Source organism: Rattus rattus, chromosome 7 (genome assembly GCF_011064425.1).
Source record: "Rattus rattus isolate New Zealand chromosome 7, Rrattus_CSIRO_v1, whole genome shotgun sequence".
NCBI classification, from domain to species: domain Eukaryota; kingdom Metazoa; phylum Chordata; class Mammalia; order Rodentia; family Muridae; genus Rattus; species Rattus rattus.
Window position 1 is genome coordinate 87,891,655 of NC_046160.1, and position 23,572 is coordinate 87,915,226.

At 46.2% G+C, this 23,572-nt stretch overlaps 1 protein-coding gene across 1 annotated transcript in view; it reads left to right on the plus strand.

Annotated features, from left to right (window-relative positions):
• Positions 1–23,572, plus strand: part of Prkch (protein kinase C eta) — a 198,938-nt gene that overhangs the window by 63,415 nt on the left and 111,951 nt on the right. The window lies entirely within an intron of this gene.

Genomic DNA, 23,572 nt, shown 5'->3' on the forward strand with positions numbered 1-23,572 from the left:
TGCGTGAGCCCTGTGGCCCGGCAGGCCACTGGTTCAGATCTCCAGGTCAACGTCCATTGTGGATCGGTTAGTTTTGTTATCATGCCCACTGAGGCTCTGTGCTTGCCCATCGTCGTCCTAGCTGAACTCCTGGATCCTCTCATTTCTTTTGAGTAACTCCTATTGTGTGCCGCTCTAGAATCTTGTGCCTCTAAAAGAAATTTGTGGACGGATCTGTGTTCTCTTTTCCCAGTCTTCACTTTATTCTTATCTTTTTAGCCAACTCTGTGCTTTAGTGTGCAGTAGACAGCCATACCAGACTGTCCCCCACAAGCCAAAAGCCATTTCAAGACATAGATAGTGAAACGAAGGATCAGATGTGAATAGTTTGAATTTCAGCAAATGACCCCCTACCTCAGCTCTGCAATCCAAGCTGCAGAACCTTTCAGTTCTTCAGAAGGTTCCCTGCGCTTCCTATTGGTCACTCCTGTTGCCCAAGTCAGTAAGTGTAATACGTGCTCATTCCCGTGAAGTATGACAGCCCACTCCAGAAGTTTGTGTAAATGGAACTGTATAGTGTGTTCTTTTAGGGGGGGGTCTAGTTTCTTTTGCTTAGCGTCATTTCTGACGGATTCATTCATACCATTTTATATATCAGTATTTTTATTTTTATTGTGAATAATATTCCATGTTGTAAGTCTAGCGCCCATTTGTTTTAGACATTGGGGTTTCCCTGTCGTCATCTACTATGAACGGTGCTTCTGTAAATATCCTTTACATGTTTCGTGTGTAAATAATTCACAATCTTCAGAGAACAGGGCAGATACTTAAAGAAATTAGAGTTAGCAAATACATATTTTTATGCTCTCTTTGATGCTGAGGATTAAGCCCAGTGCCTGTGCTTACTGGACAGAGCCCTTTGCCATGGCGACAGCCCCAAACCCCGGGTTAGATGGAAATGCCTTTTAATACAGCTTATGGCAGCCCCTATGCCTTATGAATGGAGGGCCTTTGTGAAACTACAAACGGCAAGTGTCTGTCTCAGTCCCTCTGCGCTTGCCCCCTCTTCTTCCTACTGGGAATGGAAATGACGTGGGGGTCTTGTGTGCACTCTGGGAGCGTTCTACACCCAGCCCATGCTCAGCCCTCCCCCATCTTCTCTTTTTGAGCTGGGATTTTACTGAGCGCCCAGGTAAACCTTTGCACTCATCATCTTCCTGCCGAGCTTTTAATTTAGCCTTTAAAAAAAACTTAGAAGATTTTATTTAGATAAAGCTCAATGTGTCAGCATCATCTTCCATAATCTGTGCGTTCTGAGTCTTCCTAACGAGGTCTGTCACCAAGGGTCACAGGGATTTTTTTTTTTTTTGAATGATGCAGTTTTACCTTGAAGCCAGTGTGTCCCCTAACGTCTGTGATATAACGGGAATTCAGAATAAGTAATAAGTTCACAGACACTAATCTTGACATTGTAGGAGCATTTGTGGCAAAAGCTCCCCTTTCTCATTGACCCAGCACAGAACTTTTGTTGAGAACCAGTTGATCCTTGAGTTGACCCATTTCTGTTATCTCGTCTGGACCTTGGTGTCTGGGCTTGTTTGGCTAAGGCCACATTGCCGTGCCCACTGTCCGTTTGCAGTAAGGCGTAAGCTCAAGGCGTGTGGGCACACTACCTTTGCTGGGGCTTCCTTTGTATTTGAGGTTATGGTAACTCTTCTCCTTAACTTTGAATTTTGATTTCAGTTTTAGCATTGACTTCTTATTTCCACACGAGATCCTCTTGGGTTTGGCAATAAATTTGGGATGGCTGTCTAGATCAGTTTGCACAGAACTGGCAGCTTACTCGGGTCCTCCACATGGCAAGTCCCTCCATACAGTGGCTTTGAATGTGGCTCAGCAGAGTAATCGGTATTGTTGGTTTTACATAATTTCCAATGCAGAGCTCTCTTGTGCTGCAGATTTTTTTGTTGCTAAGCACTTTAAGGTTTGTGATGCTGGAATTGGAAATTTTTTTATACATTGGCTTTTATATGCTATGGCCTAATTATTAAATTCACCGCTATTTCCAATAGATGTGTTCGTGTGTGCTCGTGTAGTAACCATGTCATCTGTGAATAAAGACAATCTCTTACACCTCTGCCCTTTTAAATGCCATCCTCATTGTATCCTTGTCTCATACCTACCCTTTCTAAGGAGGAAGACCTTGCCATCCTCCTGCCTCAGCCTGTGGAGTAGCTGGAGTTACAGGCATGCACCATCATTATCAGAGTTTTCTTTTCCTAGGATGCAAATCTGTAAGGGCCAGCCTCTTTAGCTGCAGATATTTGACTTTATCAAATAAAGTCTTTTCTAGCTCTGGCTTATCTCTCAGCTCTTTAAAAAGAAAATGGTAGGAACGGCTATTACATTCTGGCAAGCGCTGTATCTTCCTGAGAGAATCCTATACAAACGAGTCTTCTTGTGGTCCTCTTTATTCTTCTAGCAAGCACTTACATACTTCTGACCCCCCTAAGGCCATGGGACCTTTCACGAATGGGACTGTTCCACTTTGTTCAGGAAACTCCATAGTCCTGGGGCACAACTGGTACACAACAAGCACAGGCAATCTGGTGGTTTTTAAGTCCTTTTAACTTTGTAGTGTTTTAGCTCCCACATTTTCAGGACATCTTGGGTGTCCCTTGTGCATGTACAGTTAAGGAAGGTGCATGGGTTGAAGGAGGTGACAGGCTTGACATTCTCTTCGTAGTCCCGTCCTTTCTATGATTTCCTCAGTGTCTGGTCATCTGTGGTGCTGAACTTCACCATTCCGTTCCTGCTGTGGATCTTGTCCTTCTATTTATTTCTCAGTTTTAGTGATAGGAAGGGAGAAATGACAGATTATTTGTGGTGAGTCCTGTTAGGTTATAGCAACTGTATTCTGTTTGGAGCTGGCCCTGTGTGACAGGCGGAGGTCACCTTTGACAACTATATCTCCCTCTAAGCCAGTCCTTCTTCCCAACTCCAGTGAGACTCCAGCGAGCTGCTGCTGAGGAGCACAGTGAGTTCATGGACTAACGGCACTGTGCCAACAGCGCTTGCGGTCTTAGCACTGTATCCTAGGTGTGTGTGTGTGTGTGTGTGTGTGTGTGTGTGTGTGTATTTTAAAAGATGCTATATAATCTACTTTGCACACAAGAAATAGACTTTAATGTTGGGATGTTGGGAGCAGAGACATCTATGTGAGGGGCTTATTTTAGGGACCTCAGACCTGTGGCGTCTCTATGTGAGCATTGTCTTTTCAGTTTGGATTCTGGACTGGGACTCAGCTTCAGCTCACATAGAGCCTTAGTATAGATGTAGTTGTCTTGTCAATGCAGAGGATGGAATTCCTGTCCTCCCTCTCTCCCCCTTACCAGCCCTCCCTCTCTTCCTCTAATCCTCTTCTTCTCTCTCTTCTGCTCCTCTCCCAGCCAGAGCACCAGCCACAGCTGTGGCAGGAGCCTCGACCTGCCTCTTAGAGAATGTCTGTGGTTTGGGCTTGCTCCCAGCAGCCCCCTCATTATCACAGGGGTAGCTGGACCCCCATAGTGTGCAGGTGCTGAAGCTGGAGGCATGCTGATGGAGGCTGTAAAAGGAGACAGGACTGGACAGTCCCATCCCTAGCTGTTGTTAAACAGCTCCGTCTTTTAGTCTCTGAAGGGTGCCAAGTTAGTACGTTGCAGAGTACACACTGCTTCTAGAATTGGAGTTGATGATGAGGGAGGGAGCAGGGAAGATTCTGCTTGTGTGCATACACATGTGGGTGTGTGTGCGCGCATGGGAAGGCCAGGGGTTGATGTAGGATGTCTTTTCCAAACACACTCCACCTTAATTTTGTGAGACAGTCTCTTACTAAAGCTGGAGCTCACTAATTCAGCTAGACTGGCTGGCCAGCAAGCCCAAGGTTCTATCTTCCTCTCCAGCTCAGGGATTCCCAGCATGCACCCCTGCATCAGGCTTTTGCGATGGGGATGGCACGCAGTTCCTTGTGCTTGTGCATCAAGCACGTTGCCAATGAAGTCATCTTTCCAGTCCCTGGGGAAGAATTTAAGCAGAGAGAAGCATGATCCGACTTGGTATCAGTTGGTTTTAAGGCTTGGGAGGATAGTGTTAGATCGTAAGAGCTCAGAGTGTAGAGGGCCATTAGGAGACTAAGAGGGAAAATGGTTGGGTCTGAGCAGAGTCGGAATCTGAAGGACCAGAGAAGAATGGTAGCATTGACAGATATACGGGAGCAAAATCGATAGGACACTCAGTACCAGAGGCAAAGGAGGACTCTCAAGAGTTGCTCGGAGGCTAGGACTGAAGCACTGCATGGACGATAGATAATGACTTTAGGCTTGGGCAGGGGGAATTTGTAGTATTTGTGAGAAGTTTGGGAAGAGATGTCCAAGTTGACCCTGAAATGGAAGTCTGGACTCTGGCCACATGTTCCTTCTGGGACCAAGCTCTAAGTGCCAGGTAGAACTCAGAAACATGGCGGGAGGGACCAGTGAGAAGCAGTAGAGAGCTAGGCCTGACCAGTGTTGTTGCTCTGTGGAGCCACAACCAACTACTACCGACTACAGCTACTACCAACAAACACTTATAGTGTGTCAGATCAACTCAGACTGCCTTGTGGATCTGCTTAATGAGCACTGTCTTGCTAGCACACTCATTACTGAGATAACAATATTGGGGTGCTGACTGTAGGCTCAGGGGCTTCCCCAAGAGCACATAACATACTCCAGGTTGGCATGAGAATGTCTGATAATGAAGACTGAACAAAGAATGCAGCAGAAAAGACTTTACAAAGCAGTGTTTGCATTGGGGGTAAAAGTGATTTCTTCATTAAGACAGATTCAGAAAGCCTCTAGAAACCATTGCTTTGTGGAAGTCGTTAGCCCAGGCCTGGGAGAGAAATGGTTCACTACTGAGAAAGGCATTACCCCTTAGGTCAGGAGCAGAACCCCCGAGTGCTGAGCAGGGACATGGTTGGCCCTTGGTTATTTTGAAAAGACTGTTTTATGTCAGTCTGCTCCTCTTGGCCAAGTATTTCTGGGGCCCCTGGTCTCATCCAGGTGGGATTTATGACAGCGGTGAAGCAGACCTGGATCTTAATAGACTTGGACACTGGCATTGTGGCTGCCTTCGGTTATCACTGTGTTGGACTAGGTTTCACTTAGAAACGAGGAAAAAGTGATGGAGGGACAGAAAGGTATCAAATTAAATGCATAATCGCTTGATTTGGAAGGGAACCAACAGAAATAAAATAGGATACCCCCTTACTTAAGAACAGGTCAAGAAGATGTCGCTGCTTTGTAATGCTATTGGAAATACAGAGTAAATGTTATAAGATTTGGAGAGAATGTGGATTTGTCTGGACTCGGGGTTCCTCAGGCTGAGGTGTTTGGCCCATAGCATGAGAATCTCACTTGGCATGCCACTTGACGGAAGCCTGTGCCAGCGAGGAGGGAGGTTTCTCTTGAGTCTAGCCAGGCTTCCGGATCCAACCATGGGTAATAGAGGACAGGAGAATATCTCAAATGCCACCAGGTAATGCCATCAGCATAGTGAGGGCATTTTACAGGAAGAAAGAAAGAAAAGGCCAAGATCATAGAAAAGAGACATTTTAACTAGGTGTAATGTATGGATCTTTCTTAGAGGTGGTGATTATATGGAATTGCCAACATTATTTCGGTGTGATTGCGGCATTGTGGCTGTTTAAGGTAAAATGGGCATCTGTTTATCATCAAAATGATATAGCATCTGTGGTTTATGGATAGGATTAACCATGAATTGGTTGGCTGAATGATAGTGTGCGTGCGTGCGTGCGTGTGGTGTGCACTTGTGCCTGTAGAGTTTAGAGGTCGGTGTTGAGTGGCTTCCTTTATTGCTTTTTTTTTTTTTGAGTTAGACTATAACCAAGCCTAGACCTCACCAATTCAGTAAGACTCTACCTGCATAGAGAACACCAGTGTCCCTGTTTCTGTCCTCCCCTGAGGCTTGCTTGTGTGCACCACCACAACTGGCTTTTTAGGTTGGAGCTTGGGATCTGAACTCAGGGCTTCATCATGACCTATAAGCGCTTTATCAACAGAGCCAACTCCCCAGTCCCAGTGAATTGACTATTGAGTCTGCATAATAAATATGTGTTGGACGTGGGTTTCGTAGGCTGCCCAGTCTAATTTCGCATGTTTTTGGAGTTGTCTTTGTTAAGAAAGCAAGAAGAAAAATGAAATGGAAAAAAGCCAGAATCTGGGTTGCTTGCATGACATCGAAATCATGCTGTAACTGAATACTTGCTCTGTTCTTGCTTTCAAATTTGAAGCTAGGGAATGGTATTTTGGGGGAGGTTATTTTGTTCTTCATTCTCGATTTTTAGGTATTCTAAAGAGGGCTATTAAAAATTTAAATGTCTAAAGGACTCGAGAAAGATTTTTAATATGCCCACGTAAGTTGTGAGTCAAAAGCTCCAGGTAGGACGGGGTGAGGAAGATAATTCCTTTCCAGCCTGTCAGGAGGTTCTCATGCATCATGAGTGACACAGGTGGATCGGCTCCCAACAGTTACATAACATTCTGTGGCTGCGAATTTTCTGAGCTAATCAAGTAAATCAAAAGAATTAATAATGATAATGGAAGCGTCTTTGACAGAATGACAGAGGTCCTGCAGAACTCACCTCTTCCCTGTGACAGTCTGCAGAAGAACCAAAACAAACACACAAAACACTTGTGTTTAGGGAAAAGAGGGTAGTGGTATCATCTGCCTTTGTTAAAATCTCATGTCATGCGTCCCTTGGACCTGTTTCTCAGGGGGCAATGTGGAAAAGACCCTGGATTAGTAACCTCTGTAGCAGGCAGTGGGGTAGAGTGCAGGGTGAGAGTTTGACCTTTCTTTCTGTACTCTTGCCTCGGTTTTAAGCTCATGTTTCCTGTCTCAGACCACTGTTGCATGCTTGGGAAGCTCGGCTCAGTCAGTGTGGCCACATGGACGGAGAAGCAGATGAAAGGGAGGCTGTTGCAGAGCTGCAGCCCACAGTTTCCCGCTCTAGCTAATACTTCTCGCACCTGCCATTTTAAAAAGAAAAGCTGTTACCTCTGCTGCCAGTTTCTTTGTCACCTTTGAAGCCCTATGACAACTTCCTGGCTTAGTTGTTTTTTTTTTTTAATCAGCTTTAAATTTTATTCATCTTGTGTATTGCATTAGTCTTGGGAATGAGTGAATATTTTAGAAGTCTTGCAAGCCCGAGCAATCCGTGTGATTAGCATTGGAAAAGGCTGTCTAGTGAAGACAGGGTAGAGGAAGCAGGGAAGAAGAACTAGAAAAGGAGGAGATGATATTTGCTTCTCTTCTCCATGGCATCTAGCATGTGTAGGGAGCATCTTCGAGGGCCTGAGGAAGTACCACACTCACATTAGAACGCACTGCCTCGTTCCTTCTGCAGGCAGGATGGCCTCTTACACGAGTTATGGAGTCCTACCTTCCTATATATTAGCCCGTTTGCTTCCAACGAACTTGTGTGGCTGGTGTGATTCTCAGTGTGCAAAAGGTGAGGCAGTCTAGGGACAGCGATTTCCCATGACCCATTGGGAAATAAATGTCAGAGCTGAACTCCAATCAGAGCGAGTCCAAGATCTTTTCAGGGTATCCATCTGTCCAGAACAGGGAAGCCTAGGTTGAGGGGTTGCATCTAGTGGGTCGTCTTGGTGCTTTGTAATAGGATAGTGTTATCATACAAAGGGGGGGGGTCACTTTGATAGCATCCTGTGACAATGACAGTTGATTTAAAGACAGAGCCCCCATGACCTTAGCATTGAGATCCACATGGCAGCACTGGCATTGAGGGTTACATTTCCCACATATGAGCTTCAGGGAGCACATCAACACCACAGCACAGCATACCATAGTGATCTTTCTTTACTCCACCCTGAGGAGAACTGGCTTTGGTGGTGGCCTAAGGCCACCCTCCCCAGAGTCCCCCACTTTGTGATACTTTCATTAAGGTTTCCTTTGGGCTCCTCCTTTGTGGTAAAGAACAACATTCACCTGGGAGGCTGATGAACACGCCATTTTATGCATGGAGCAGCTTTCCCCCTGGGAAGAGTGACAGGCAAACTGTAGTAATGAAACTTGGCAATTTGTGAAATATTCTCCTAAAAAAATGAGAGAGAAGAAGAGGGAGGAGGAAGAGGAGGGTGAGGAGGAGGAGGAAGAGTGGGTTGTCAGTTACTTCAAAGAGACTATTGCAGATGTTTGGCACCAGCCATCGAAACAAAACCTTTACACCATAATTAGGCTTTTGAAAAACTTATCTCTGACATTTTTCGCAAGTGTGATATATATATATATATAAATTCAAAATTGTGATTTTTGAAATTGTGTGATGAAATATATCAACTTTTGGAAGAGCTACAGGACTCAGTGAGCTCATATTTTCAAAGTGACCGATACAAGAGGTTCCTATACCATTATCTGCAATCGTTAGACTGACCAATGGAGTTTAGTGTAGAAGCATCTGAAGCTTTATCTCCCACACTGGAGCTAAGTTTCAAGACACTACCTACCATTTGTCGAGTTTTGATGGATCAAAGAAGAATAATGGTAAGTAGTGGAGAGGGCTGTTAAAGTGCTTCCTTTTTAAGCCACTCTCTGTGTGAGGCTGGGTTTTATTTATTCCTTAGCTGGAAAAACACTGTCGTGGGTAAAGTACAGAAACTGAGGGGAGAGGGAAGCTGCTGCCCCTATGTCAGGCGTCATTTAAGTTTCTGTATAAAACAATGTGAGCATCTAACTCCTGCTTCATTTTGCAACACAGAGTTGTCTTTTGCTGTGGAATGGATTCTTCATTCCCGCTTTAGGTCAAGAAAGAAATGTTTAAACTCTGACACTCCAATCCCTAATGTGGCCATATTAGCAAAATCTGTACAACCCAAAACTCTCGCAGCTTTAAAGTGTGTAAAGGAGTCCTCAAACTGTAAAGAGAAAAACTTATAATTTCTAGGTTATTGTCCCTAAAGCTCACCATTTAGTGACAACTGGGAGAAGACACTGACAGATGTTCATTCGGGCTCTATTGAGGACTAAGGACCATTTGAACTAATTTAATCATGTTTGCTTGTTTGTCTGGTGTCTGTTTTCAGTGTCCTTGGGTGGGCTCGAACTCGTTGAGTTTTTAAAACGATAACATTTTGTCATTGTTATTACTACAAGACACATCTTTCAGGCAGTTGTACTTACAAGCCAGCTCTCAGAAAAATAAGCTCAGGAAGTGATACCAAACAGCTCCGAGCGTCAGGTGGTCACAGGTAGAGTGCTGACTGCTTAGTTTGAGCAGATCAAGGTAGCCCGGTTACTTCTGAGCAGGTGGTCAGGGCTGCGAGCTCTACAGGCTGCCCTGAGAAACCGCAGGGAGATCAGGAACCTTTCTCCACGTGTGCACGGGCCACCCTCCTGTCAACTGCACACTGCTATGGAAACAGAGCTCTTTCAAACAACGTTCCAGCTAGTTCCAGGTGGGTTTTCAGGCTCGTCTTTCCGTATTGAAATTATACCGATGTCAGATTCTCCCAGTGGAAAAAGAGTTGAGTAGAATAGAATATTTAATTTTTTTGATAGAAAAAAAATGATTTCTTGAGCTTTTTTCTAATTATACTTTCAGTATTATCTGCAGGATCTCTTTTCTCTCTGCTCATTTTGTTCAAAGGAATGAGATAGAAGAAGAAGGCTTCCATTTTTCTTGGCTGGTGGTTTGGATGCGATGGTCTCTTTCTGAGGTTTCCCCAGCAACACCTTGTGTCAGGTAGCAGGCAGAGGGCAGAAGGACACGTTCCATGTTCTTCTCTTCCCTCCTCCTCTAATCCTGATTGTCAGCATCATAACTTCATCATGGCTTCTGACGCTTGTGTTCTGGGTCTCAAGTGAGTGCTGGATGACCCTAACAGGCCCTTGGTGTAATGGCCTAGGGTCGTAAAACACACCATGTGCATGTATGCATGTGCATGTGTATGTGTGCATGTGCGTGTGTGATATAGATTGCCTTATATGGTATATATGGCGCTTCAGTGCCCATTTTACCTAGGAGAAAACAGTTGCTGCCTCTATGAATTTATACACTGGCTGCACAGTGTGTGGGGATTGAGCAATACTTCTAAATGACTACCGCTCCAGCCTTGTTCATCAAGAGGAGGTTTGTTTATCCATCCACCCACCTCCCCACCTATCCATCCATATACAGAGTGCTTACAGAGAAAATTATGACAGAGTATTCACCAGAGTACTTACATAGAAAATTATGTAATGGGTTATGCGTTTGCACATATATGTGTAATGTGCTTTATCATGACCCTGTTTTGTTCTCATAGAATTCAAACTTTGGTGTGTGGGCAGAGACTCAGACTTTTTAAGACAATGCAGTTTCCTTACTCCGTGGAAAGGCATAGGAAGCAGAGATGGGGTTTGTGTGTATGTGGTTCTCTGTTCAGGTGGCTAGGGAGGGCACAGGGTGCCATTTGAGCCACTGAAGGAAAGGAGGAAGGGCGTAGTCTGAAACAAGGAGGTGTAAGCACTTAGAAGGGGTATGGCGACCGAGTGACACCCGCCGTAGGGAGGAGGTGTGGGGAGACCGAGGCCTGGGATGCTTCGTGCGTCCTGGTTGTTGGCACACGCTCATCTACAGTTAATGCTGCTTCCATATTCCAGAACATTCCCATGTCACTGAGATGTAGCTCACTGCGGCATGTAGCTTCCCATTGGGCCACGTGAACATCCTCTTGTAACTCTGGGTAGAGGCCCAGAGAGCAGAACGTGTCCTCGCTTACCACGATTTCACGTTCGCTGCAAACAGCAAGAACCTTCTCAAGTCCTGAAAATTCTGTGCTGTGTTTTGTTTCATTGTTCCAAGCTACACCGGAAGCCGGCTAACCATTCCAAGTTACCAACTTTGTTACAGCTTCCCAACCATTCCAAGTTCAGTGTGCGTGGCACTTGAATCTGATGTGTAACAAGTCTGTGCACTGCTCGGGATAATTAGCTGTAATTTAGTTTGAGTTATGGCTCATTAAAAAGTGACTTATTTATGCACTTCACTGTTCAAAAACACGGGTCAGAAGATTGAGGCTAGAGCCACCATTTGTTGTGCAGCTTTAATAGATGCTGGTGGCACATCTTTCCCCTGAAGCTCTGCAGCTGTAAACAGGCAGGAGCCCGGTGTGGGGACTCACTATGTACCTTCGGGGAGTTTAATTCTTCCTGCCGAAGCCCACTGCTTACCTATGGACGCGTGCCACCACCCTCTGTCCTCTGGCACAGAATTTACCAAGCACTGAAAACAGGAACTTCCAAAGGATGAGATGGCAAGAAGAAAACTTGTTCCAAAGTGATGGGTTCACTTTAAATTTGGGGGAAAAATTAAGCTCTGAGGCCTCAGACTGAATCCAAATCTTGCAATAAGAGACAGAAGCAGCCAGTTTGAACAAGGCATCTGCTTGGCTGATTCTGGACTTTGTCTGCCTACGTTGTATACTAAGTCATCTCATTTGATCAAGGGAAGGTTTTGGCGATTGGGAGAGTTGTCTGTTGAGAAACCACACAGGTGAAAATGCACAGAGGAGTGAATTGCCTTGGTATAGTCCTTTAAGAGTTGACGAACGGACCAGCCAGATGGTTCAGTGGGTAAAGCCTGGAGACCTAGTTCTTTGGACCTGTTATATTATGGGGATCATTAATGTATCTAAAAGCAAACCCATTTAGAAAGACTTATTTTCTGGAACCAAACAAAAGAATGAAAGAGATGTCTTTATCAATTCTCCCCACCAAAAGCCCCTCAGAATTTTATCCCTGAGACCCATATGGTGGAAGGAAAGAACTGACTGCCGGCTAACAGCCGGGAAAATAAATGCCTGCAAGCTCTCAGTGCTGAAGCAGGGACTCCATCCAGCCTTGAAAGTGATGCAATCAAAATGTGAGTGTGAGTTCAGGCTGGGCGTCCATCCACAGTTAGACCAGAGATGGTCTCCAAGGACAGAGCCAGACAGGCAAAGGCAACGGTGAGTGATTCCAGTTAAAATAGCCCCCATATTTTGTACAGTCCATACTCTAAAAGCAGGTTTGATTGGTACTCTGTCTTGAAAACAGCGATGCCCCCCGCCCCCCATTATTTGTCAGTGCTCTGATAATGATGGCACCCATGTACTAATTCTTAGAAGCCAGAATGGATCAAATATCTCTGTGTGTACCTCTCAGCCTGATTTGAAAGCGTGATAGCATCAAGCTGACTTTCTCAGCACTGATCTGGGGAAGGTTAGGTTTGCAAGATTGTCTCAGAAGGTCAGTGCTTCCAGTTCTGTAAGTGTGGATCTCTTCCTTCTTGTCGATGGGCCCAGTGCCCCCAGATTTGCTTTGTCTAAGCTGTGCTATGATTTGAGTGCTTTCCCATCGGTTTTCTGACCTCCTGCACTGATTATGAGATCTCACCTATTGTGTAGAGACTGTTCTGGTATATATCTCATACTGAGAAAGGGGGAACAGCGATGTTTACAGGGTGGGCCAGGATTGGGAGGCTGAGAACAGCATGATTGAGTAATTTGCTTATTTAAATCTCCCTGTTGGAGACATTTTGCTAATGAATACATAGGTCATGAGTTTAGGTGTCTATGATAACATACTGACTCTTTAACGAAGTTGTAAGTGTGTAGTATCTATTCTGTGGGAGGAAGTACATGGCTAGGTACCCCCGTCTCATCTGGATACTGGGGATCCCTTGAGCCAAGGGAGCACACAGCATAGAGCAGATGGCGATTTCCTCTCTCATCATGGGCTTTCTCAAGAATTCATGCATAAAGACTGCAGATTACACTGGGATGGAACTGCACTATTTAACAAAAATGTTTTGTAAACGACTCAGTAGGACTGATACCTTCCCCTCTTTAGGGAGAGCTGAGGGGACACTCAGCCTATGTGGTAGAAGGATCACACTCAGGAGTATCCGGTTTGCCAGTATTGTCTACTCCTCTCTCCCAAGTGTTCTTTGAAATGTTTGACTTCTACATTCCTATCCATTGCCTGCTTGGTGCTCAGAAGTGACCTCACTTACAGTTTGGGATAATACAGTTTTACAACTCTGAGGGGCTTTTGGTGGGGGAGAATCGATAAAGACATCTCTTTCATTGTTTTGTTTGATTTCCAGAAAATAAGTCTTTCTAAATGGGTTTGCTTTTAGATATATTAATGATCCCCATAATATAACAGGTCAAAAGAGCTAATTACTAGCCTTCTATTTAATAATGACAACCCCCCTGCTCATGGGTTGCTGTTTGGGGGGTGTCTCTACTATGCTGGATATGTGGGGTGGGTAGCTAGAAGCCACTAGCTTTAGATCAGATAAACCAGTTCTGCCACACGCAAGTTGCTGAGTGACTTTGAGCAATGCTGCCTTGTGTATCGACCATAGGCCTAGTGATACCTACCCCTAGGATTGCTGTCAAGGTTTCGGGAGATTATGTACACGAGCACACACCCACCATGTTACATTAGGGTCTGATGCAGCTTATGGACCCCACCCACTTGTAAGGAAATCCGTAACGCATTTACTTCGTGGTTCTCGGTGAATCATGTAAAAGGCACTGGAACATAATATGATGACATAAGCCCTGATTCTCAGCCATTGTTTCCAATTCTAGGCAGCCACTGCATGTCACAGGATGTATGTCAGAGCCGGGCGGGGATGGTGCAGGAAGGATTCATTCTCCATCTGCCTCATCAGCTCTCCAGTTGGAACATATATTGCCCCCAGATCCACTCATTAGACCTCGAGTCTCCCCTTCCCTGAGGCCCTGCCCTAAGGTCTGGCGAATGCCGGGGCTGAACAGCTTCTGGGGAGCAGCTCTACTTTGAGTGTTAGCGGAGACGTATAGACCAACCCTAGCTGTAGGTATCCCCAGTGCTGTTCTGAGGGAGTGTTCAGACTTTAGCTTTAGGGTGGTCAGAGAACCAGAGGTTGTCATCCTCCCGCTGTTTGGGGTCGCTTTGCAGAACATCCCCACACTAGCTGCCTCCTTCGGTATAAAGTACAGTGTGCACCTCCTCACTGGGGGCTCTGTTAAGATGAGTACATTCATCAACATTCACAGGACATTTCTAAGTTCCAGAAACAAGACTCCTATTAAGAGATTGAGTGTGACTTGATCAAGGGAGTGGCCATTTACCTTACTATTGATTCACAATAAATGGGATTGGCTCATTCTTTGTAGATTTTTTTTTTATGGCCTCTGGTCTTTCCCCAAATATTTGCCTTCCTTCATTAAATTAGTTCTCATTTTTTTAAGGTTAAAATATGCAGAGAGTTTGTGGTTTTAACCTGACAGGCTTTGTTGTCTCTGAGTTACCAGATAACATCTTTAACTTGAGTCCACAAGCTGGTTTTGTTTGCTTGCTGGCTTGTTTTGTTTAAGGCTTAACCACCACCCAGGTCCTTTGTAAATGGAAGGTGGTAATGTGCTCAAGTGAAAATACACTGAAGAATCTGGTACTTGCATAATTGGTTAATACACACCATGCAAATTTCATAGGCAACATTACAATTTTATTACATGCAAAAGGGGAAAGATGCCTGACAAGTGTGTTTCTTTCTGATCTGCTCTGTGCCTCGTGGGTGTGTGGGTGTGGGGTGTGAGCATGTGGATGTGTGGGTGTGGAGTGATATCTGTGGGATGGTGGGGGCCCACTTGCTGCAGTGTACAAATCTCACACTTTTCATTGAGGGCTGCTGGGAAGTCCTGCTGCTAGGAGAGACTGGCGTCTCTCTCAAGGTATTTGTTTCTTGTTTAGAGCACCATTTCCAGCTTGAGGAGTATGGGGGAGGTTGACTTTCATCTCCCCATTGGATTCTTGGGAGCCATGTTTTCTTTATCCAAAGAGCTTCTGTTTGCTAGTTCAAAGAAAAGAGTCATCTGTGGTCCATGTGACTGACTGTTTCTTCTGGCTGCGGACAGCCGTCAGAGCCAGCTCTCTTAGTGGTCACCCTTGTCCTCACTGCTTCTACCAGCTTGCACTTGTGACACTGAGTGGTATACTTGGCTAATTCTAACTCACATGGTGTCCTGAAGCCTGCATGGCCAGATGCATTTTAGTCTAGAGAGATAGCGAGGATACAGGAAGAGAATGGGATGTGGTGGGCGCCATCTTTCTGCTCTTCTGTCAGTTGAGTGTCTAAGTCTCCTGGAGAAAGAGCAGCAGAGCCCAGCAGGGACAGCATCTTAGTGACCTCTTAGACACCATGTGATAAAGGATATCTTTCCTAAGCAGGGAGCTGAGCCACTCTGGGGCCTGCCATCCTGAGGCCTGTGTTTTGTGCATTGCTCTTTGCTTGTATCCTGTCTTAAGTGGCCAACATTGCAGGTGCCAATGACTGTGTAGCAGGAAATAAGCTCCTTTCTCTCTCTTTACCCCCCATCTCTTACACCACACATACACACACACACACACACACACACACACACACACACACACACACACACACACACACACAGATAGAGACAGAGACAGACATCTTGTGGAATCTCTTCAGAATGATCAGTGGATAAAACTAGAGAGTTAATTCAGGAGGCCTCTTTCAACTAATAAAACACATGGATTTATCAGACCTTTAAAGCTGGTGGGATAGGTAGTTCTCAGGATACCTAAGGGGGCTTTTACAGTTACTCAAGATTTAGTAACAAGGATAGAATTTACTCAGCTCGAATATAAACAAAATATACATAAAATAAGTGGAATAATGGCTTTCAATACACTGGATACCAGATAAGAGAAATAGGAAACAAGCCATATGAAATTTATGTATTAAAAATGCCTTGAACTGGGTGGCAGTGAAGAATCCCGGTACTCAGGAGGCAGAGGCAGGCGAATCTCTGAGTTGGGAGCCAGCCTGGTCAACACAGACAGTTCCAGGACAGCCAGGGCTACACAGAGAAACCCTGTTTGGAAAACCAAAAAACAAAAACCAAACCAAGGAAGCTCCTTGGGCTCGACATGAAGCATGTTGACACACTGCTTGCCTAGAATGTGTTAGGCTCTGGGTTTGATTGCCAGGAACACAGACAGGACAAAGGGGAATAAATCCAGTGTAGGGCTGTCCAGTGGTTATCCAGCAGGGTCACGAACCTGCAGTGAGAGAGTTTTCAGGCTGTAGGAAGAAGAAAGGTGAAGGAAACACCTGGGTGCTCTGTTCAGGGACACAAGACTGCCCAAGAGAGAGAGAGAGAGAGAGAGAGAGAGAGAGAGAGAGAGAGAGAGAGAGAGAGAGAGAGAAGAAGAAGAAGAAGAGAAGAAGATAGAGCTAGAGAGAGAATTCCAGAGCCTTACCTGTCTTTCTTTCCTCTTTCCTCCCATCCCCTCATCCTCACTTCCTCTCCCCACTCCCACCTATTGAAAAATTCCCACAAATATTCCTGGCTGATCTCTAGTTCTCTATGTAGCTCAGTATACCTCAGTATGACAGTGAATTCCTTCTACCTCCCAAGTGCTGGGATTACCAGAGTATGCCATGACGCCTGGCTTTATACAATGCTAGGGATTGAAGCCGAGCTTTGTGCATCCTAGACATCGATTTCTGGGGCCGATGTCTCTCCTCAAAAGCTGGAGATTCACAAAGTACCACCTGGAGTTTCTGAGTACTAAGCAGGGTGAAGAACTGCCAGAGACGTGGCCGGGGGCGGGAGGGAATCATCTAAAAGCATCAGAAATGATTTTGTCTGGTGCCCACACCGGACCAGAATAATACCTCTGCCTCCCACCAAGACTGCAAACCTGAGGAAAGAGGCTTTGGAGCCCAGGGCCGGGCACGCAGAAAATAGACAGGTCTCGCCTCCTTGGTGGAGGATAACTACCCCTGAGTGAATCTGTGCTGGTCTACCTAGCAAATCTTAAAAGCAAGATCTGATGGTATCAAGCTATTTCCAAGTACCTTAACTGGGTCAGGTGAAACTGAAAATGAACGCCGAAACCATCTAGCGCTCAGTCAACAAAACTTCACATTGTCTGGCATCCAATCAAAACTTACCAGGCAAAGACAGTATTACCCGTGCTGAGAGCAGTTCATTTGAAACTGACCCGGAATGCACACGTTAGAATTGACAGACAAGATCGTTAATACAATTATAACCATATTGCCTGTGTTTAAAATGTTAGTTGAAAGTGTGGAAGTTTTTTTTTAAAGCCCCCAATTATATTTCAAACCGAACCTGAGGGAGCTCTTGACAGGTCACTGAGGACTGTGCTTCTTCCTGATCTAGTAAGCAGTTGCCACCCACCATCTGACTGCATTGATGCTCTTCACGCCTGCTGTCTCAGAGGCTGCCCTCTGACATCTACACTCTGAAATGGCCCTCCTGGAGCTCCATGGCTCCCTCTTGCTCATATCTGGGGGTGCTTACACCCTTCAGGCAGTGTTCTTCAGGGCTCTGATCTCAGCTCCCACCCCTGTCACTCAGAGTCCCCGGGCTCTGCTTTGGCCTTGGATTGTTCTCTGCTCTCTACTCCTTCATTGTATCTGTGGTCCTGGTGTCACACACACACACACACACACACACACACACACACACACACACACACACACACATTCACACACATGCACACACACTCACACACATACACATACACACACACTCACACATACACACACATACACATATATACTCACACACATACACACACACACCAAACACACTCACTCCCCCCGCCCCAGGCATCTCCCCAGACACTGCTCTGTCTCCTTGACTAGCTTTGTTTCCTTCCTCTATTCCTGCCGTCTCTCTGTCTTATGACTTGTCCCTCCTCCCTTGTCAGGGAACTTCTGAGGTACCACATTCCACTTCTGCTCTCCTTGTGACCCTTGGTTTCGTCACCTCAGGCTCCGCCTAGTCACCCTGTTTCTGTCATTGCTTCCTTCTGGATACCAAAGCTTGAACTCACGTATTTCCCCACCCAGTGTTTTGTATTTCCAGGTAAATTAAATAGCAGTCTGAGGAAGGTGCTGACTGGGTGCCCCGTACCCCTCCCCTCCCTAACATGGTGTCTAAAGGAGACAAAGAGAAGGCGAGGGAGCAGTGGCTCCTGTCATTTCTCCTTCAATAATCTGTCACAGCCACTACTCCTCTCTCAGGTTGTGTATCTGGGGATTTTAGTCAGCCATCCATTTTCAGCTAGATAAATGCTGAGGAAGACGGTTGGTCTTGAACGAGGGTGTGTAATCTGTAATCAGTCAGGAAAGACTTGAACTGGAGTGTTTGTATGACTCTTTTGACAGTACCTGCTTTAGACTATGCTGTGTGGACTCTCTCTCTTTGGCTAACAGATCCCTTAACACTGAGTCAGCTCTTTAACTTTCCTATCTAGTCACCCTCATATAAAATAAGAATGATTTTGACTGCAGTAGAATGCATATAGCATGGAAGTTACCACTTCATAAATGTATGTATGGTTCGGTGGTATTAAGACAGAACATGAAAGTTACTACCTGAAAGATGTACACCTCAGGGGTATTAAGTTCCACTTGCTCTGTGGGCAACTGCTACTGCTCTATCCGTATTCTGAGACCCTTTCCTACTGCAAAATTGCATCTAAGTGTCCATTCAACACCAGTTCCTCTGTCCCCTGACAGCCACCGTGTCTTAGGCTTCCACTCTGCTAAGTACCTCAAGTAAGAGCCATCTTACCATAAGTGCCGTCTTGCAGCATCTGCTCGTTCCCTCCAGACCATTTCCCCCTCCACACAGTATGCTCAGAAGGCAGCCACATTGTATTATGCACCAGAATTGTGGTTTAGCTCAAAGATATCCACTGTCTCTATCATTTTGCTTACCTCGTCTTCTGCCACTGTGCACCGCTACTCTCACCTTCAGTGTTAAATATGTTCCTGTTATTAGGACGGAACCTTGTGCATTTTGAAGCTTTGCCTCAGACTAAGCGGACGCTTCCTTAGCTCACTGCCTCTAACTTGGCTTAGCTGCTTGGAGTGAAGAAGAGGGCGAGGTCTTGTCCCCTTCCCATCTCTCCATATGTTCTTTCTTCTGTTCCCTCCCCACTTGCCCCTGAAGAATTCTCTTAGCATTTCCCTCTTAGAGTAACTTCTTACTTAAGCACTGCATACCTCCAGAACCGAAACCCTTCCCTCCTCAGGCATGCTATGACTTTGAATATATGGAGCAGATATGGAAGTCTTCTCATCTCCAAGAAGTCCCCATAGGAGAAGGCTCCGAAAGCTTTATTGTGGGGGGCTCTAAAATTCTGGGACAAGAGGAAAAGCCCACCCAATATCCTGCTACATTTAAATTCTAAAGGACCTGGTAGCTTCCTATGCCCTGTATAGGGTTTGCCCAGAAATTCTGTCTTTCTCCCATCCCCCCCTTTCCAGGCCCATCATAGTTGAAAATGAGGTTCTGGGATTTTAAACCCTTTGTTAATCCTATAGGCGATGTCACTCTACATAGGAGCCAGCCTCTTCCTTATACATGGGCTTCTTGGAAAGGGTTTGCTTCAGACTATCTGAACCCCACATTGCTTTACCAAATAGAATCTTTATGACTCCCCTTTTGGGAAATCTTCCCTGATTTCTCATCCTCAGTGAATGAAAAATGCCTCGTTTCTAAGGCAGAGGGAATGATCCACACAAAGTGGCTTCGTGGTTTTGAACCCTTTGATTAGGGGGACCATCACTAAATTCCCCACACCCCCTCCCAAGTATTGATCTTTGCATCTTTCTTTGTAACCAATAACATACTTAAGCAAGTAACAGAATTGAGAGAATTGAGGAAGGAAATTCATGAGGCTTAAAAAAAAAATGGTCCAAGTTGGGGTGGAGAGTGGTTCAGGGAGTAAGAGCACTGGCTGCTTTTCCAGAGGGCCCAGGTTTGATTCCCAGCAACCACATTGTAGCTCCCAATCATCTGTAAATCCAGGTCTAAGTGATCTGGGGCCATCTTTTAGCCTCCGTTGGCACCAGGCTTGCATACAACCCACACGTATGCATGCAAGTGAAACACACGTGTGTATTATGGTTGTTTTAAATTATGCAAGTGTGTTAGCATTAGGTGTGTTGATGCTCGATTGACTGGGACAGTCAGATACTTTTATAAGGAGGTCTCCCTCTGCCTCAGGAAGTTCTGGAGGAGCAGAGGGAGGGAGGAGGGAAGAAACAAATAGGGCCAGTGAGGAAAAAGACAGAGGAGGAAGTGCCTTATGGGCCAAGATCATTCATTCACTCAATATTACACCCCATATGCCAGTATCACGGCACCAGCTTGTGTCCTGGTAATAAAACAATGAACGGGACAGTATTCGTATTTTCAGATAGTTCACAGATTCAAGTAGAAAGTCACATGACTACTTCTGTGCATGCTGTGTAATGGTTACTAAGCCTGGACAGTGACCATTGGCTTTGACACTGTGACTGGCATCTAGTTGGAAGGGCTTTGTGACTGCAGTTTGTGTGTGTGTCCGTTTTGTGTCCGTGCTTCTACAGACTGATGTGGAAGCCACCGCAGTCTTGCTTCCCGGCTGAATGTGTAAAGTCAAGGCCATTTGACCTGCTGATTAAACTTGAAAAGGGAGAGTGTGCCTTCTGCCACCTCAAAGGCAGCTGTTTATTGAATTTCTCCTCCCTGTGATTGTTTTGCATATGGAAAGCTTCCTGGAGGAAGACTAACAGCCGCACAGGTCTGTCCTGTTCTTTGACCGTGTTTACTGAAGTGACTTCTGGGCTTGTGTTCGCACAGTGCAGCCTTCGCATACAGTGTGAGCGAGGGTTCGGGCTGCACTGTAGACTTTAGTAGATCTTATTAGAAGCATCTTTTGTGTCTGACAGATCAGACTTTTAGTCTCTATGATCTGGGCATCAGCCTGCAGCCTCATGACAAAGGGGCAAATGGGTGAGCATTCCTGTCTCAAAACCGCTCGCCGTCTCCAGAGGGAGTTCATTAGATACGTTCCCATGTGATGGTTAAGGACAATCCCTGCGGATCATAGAGGTTTCTGGAAGAATCCAGGGATGGAAGATGAAGTGGGGCTTGCAGGAACGTGCTGTGGGACCGTGCATTCTGTGAGGGCCAGCCTAACCGTGGGCGAGCGTGACTTCCTTTGGCCAAGGTATCTCAGAGAACCTCAGGGTACAGGAAGCACCTGTGAAGGAGGCTGTATTCCTCCCCTTGACTCCAGAGTCAAATTCCTCTTCTATGTTTATTTTTGGTACCGAAAGGTGCCGGTTAACCCCTGGGACTGACTAGAATTAGTAAACAGTAAATAGCAGTGATGGAAAAGTGTCTTGGAGACCAAGAGAGCCAGGACGTTAACACTGGAGCCCAGGCGGTGCTCCATCTTGAGAATTAGGCTCCACCCTTCCTAGATTCCCATTGTGGTTTCAAATGAGGAGGCCATTGTTCACCTTCCTTCCTAAAAGAAGCAATATATTTAACTTCTGACTCTTTGCCAGACTGATCGAGAACTGAGCTCTGTGGAAGCCACACCCGTGACTTCCCACCCGCACGGACAGGCTGCCCTGTCTGCTTCTCCCCCCAAACCCACGCACTGGTTGATTTTCAAGGGGGCTCAGCTGGAGGCTTGCTGCTGCGTGCTTCACGGTGGCTACACAGGGCCCTTGATTCCCAACCTGTGGTGAATTCAGGGGGGAAAAAAAAGACAGACTCTTAGCTCTTTATAACAGCCTTTGATTCACCTTTAAAAGCAAGTGTCTGATGTGAAAATCTGTGCTATTTCTGGACTTTGAAAGCCCACCACAAAGGGCTAACACTTTGTTGAATAGTTTGAGTCCATGCAGGTGTCCTAGAGCAGAAGTTTTCGTTTATTTTTAAGCAACAAATAGCTTTTCCCTCAAAGTAAGGTCTCCAGAACACTATGCCGTGGGGCTTCTCACGTTCGCCAAGCTCGGCGTTAGGGGCAGGCTAGCTCACGGCCGGTGGGGCTGTGTTCTGCACCGTAGGATGCATCCCATCTTCCCTGGCCTCTGCCCACTAGACGCCAGTCACATGCGTGCTCCACTATTATTGTGACGATCAGAAAAGTGTCTCTAACTATGATAAAAGCCCCCAGAGGAATTACAAAGTCATGCTTGCTTGAGGCCCAATACAACAGTGGTGGGATTAGGCCTCACCTTAGAGCTCTGCCCAGGGTCCCCTGATGGATGATGTAGAGATCTCTGAGTGTCCCAGAGCAGGGCAGATCACAACCGATAAAACCTGGGGCACAGAGAGCCTGTTGCTAACAAAGCAAAACAGCGGAACTAGGCAGGTGCATAGGTATCTCGAACCCCTGCACATGAGACGCTTGTGTGTGCGTGCGTTACATGGGTGCCTGGGTGGACTTAACAAGGGAGCAGGAGGCTGGGAGATGTGTGCCACGCTCCATAGCGTTGTGGTTCTGCTACCACAGTTTGCCTTGCCTCCTGCCTTTCTCATCTTTAGTATGCAGTGGTGTGTGTGTGTGTGTGTGTGTGTGTGTGTGTGTGTGTGTGTGTGCATGTGTGTGTGTGCGTGTGTGCACGTGTGTGTGTGTGGGTGCATGTGTGCACATGTGTGTGTGTGCATGTGTGTGCATGTGTGTGTGCATGTGTGCACATGTGTGTGTGGTGCATGTGTGCATGTGTGCACTGTGTGTGTGCATGTGTGCACATGTGTGTGTGCATGTGTGCACATGTGTGTGTGTGCATGTGTGTGCATGTGTGTGTGCATGTGTGCACATGTGTGTGTGGGTGCATGTGTGCACTGTGTGTGTGTGCATGTGTGCACTGTGTGTGTGTGCATGTGTGCACATGTGTGTGTGTGCATGTGTGCACATGTGTGTGTGTGGGTGCATGTGTGCATGTGTGCACATGTGTGTGTGCGCGCGCGTGTGCTCTCGTGCGCGGCCATGTGCATGTACGTGTGCATATTCCTGTGAGCTAGTGTGCGCCTTCAGAGACCAGAGGAAGACTTTGGGTTTTTTCCTCCATCACGCCCCACCTTATTTCCTTGAGACTGTGTCTTTCGCTGAACCCGGAACTTGTCGCTTTCCTGTTACGCCTGCAGCCTGCAAGTGCAGAGAGCCTCCCATCTTCCCCTCCTCCCCGGCACTGGGCTTCCAGGTGTACATGGCCGTACTCTGCTTTTTGTCATAATATGGGTGCCAGGCATTCAAACTCAGGTCCTTGTGCTCTCTCTCAGCAAGTGCTCTTGCCCACCGAACCCCCTTCCTGGCCCCCAGTTCACTCCGCTCTGCCAGGTATGCCAGCCTCAAACCCGTGGCTCTCAGCGCATGTGAATACAGTTGGCCCTTAGTGGCATCAACCTCCAGCTCCTGTGAGGCTTAGCAGAACTGGTTCTGCTCATGGGGCCTCACGGACAGTCTGCCTTTTGTGGCCTCTTTTGGTTAGTCTCACCAGATTTCAGATCGAACCGGAGCTGTTTCAAAGTCATTACATGGGTTTTTGTACCAAGTGACACATACTCGTGTGTACGGGCTAGGTCTAGGGCAGTGGTTCTCAACCTTTGCAAAGCAGCGACCCTTTAATACAGTTCCTCAGGTCGTGGAGACACCCAGCCATAAAGTTATT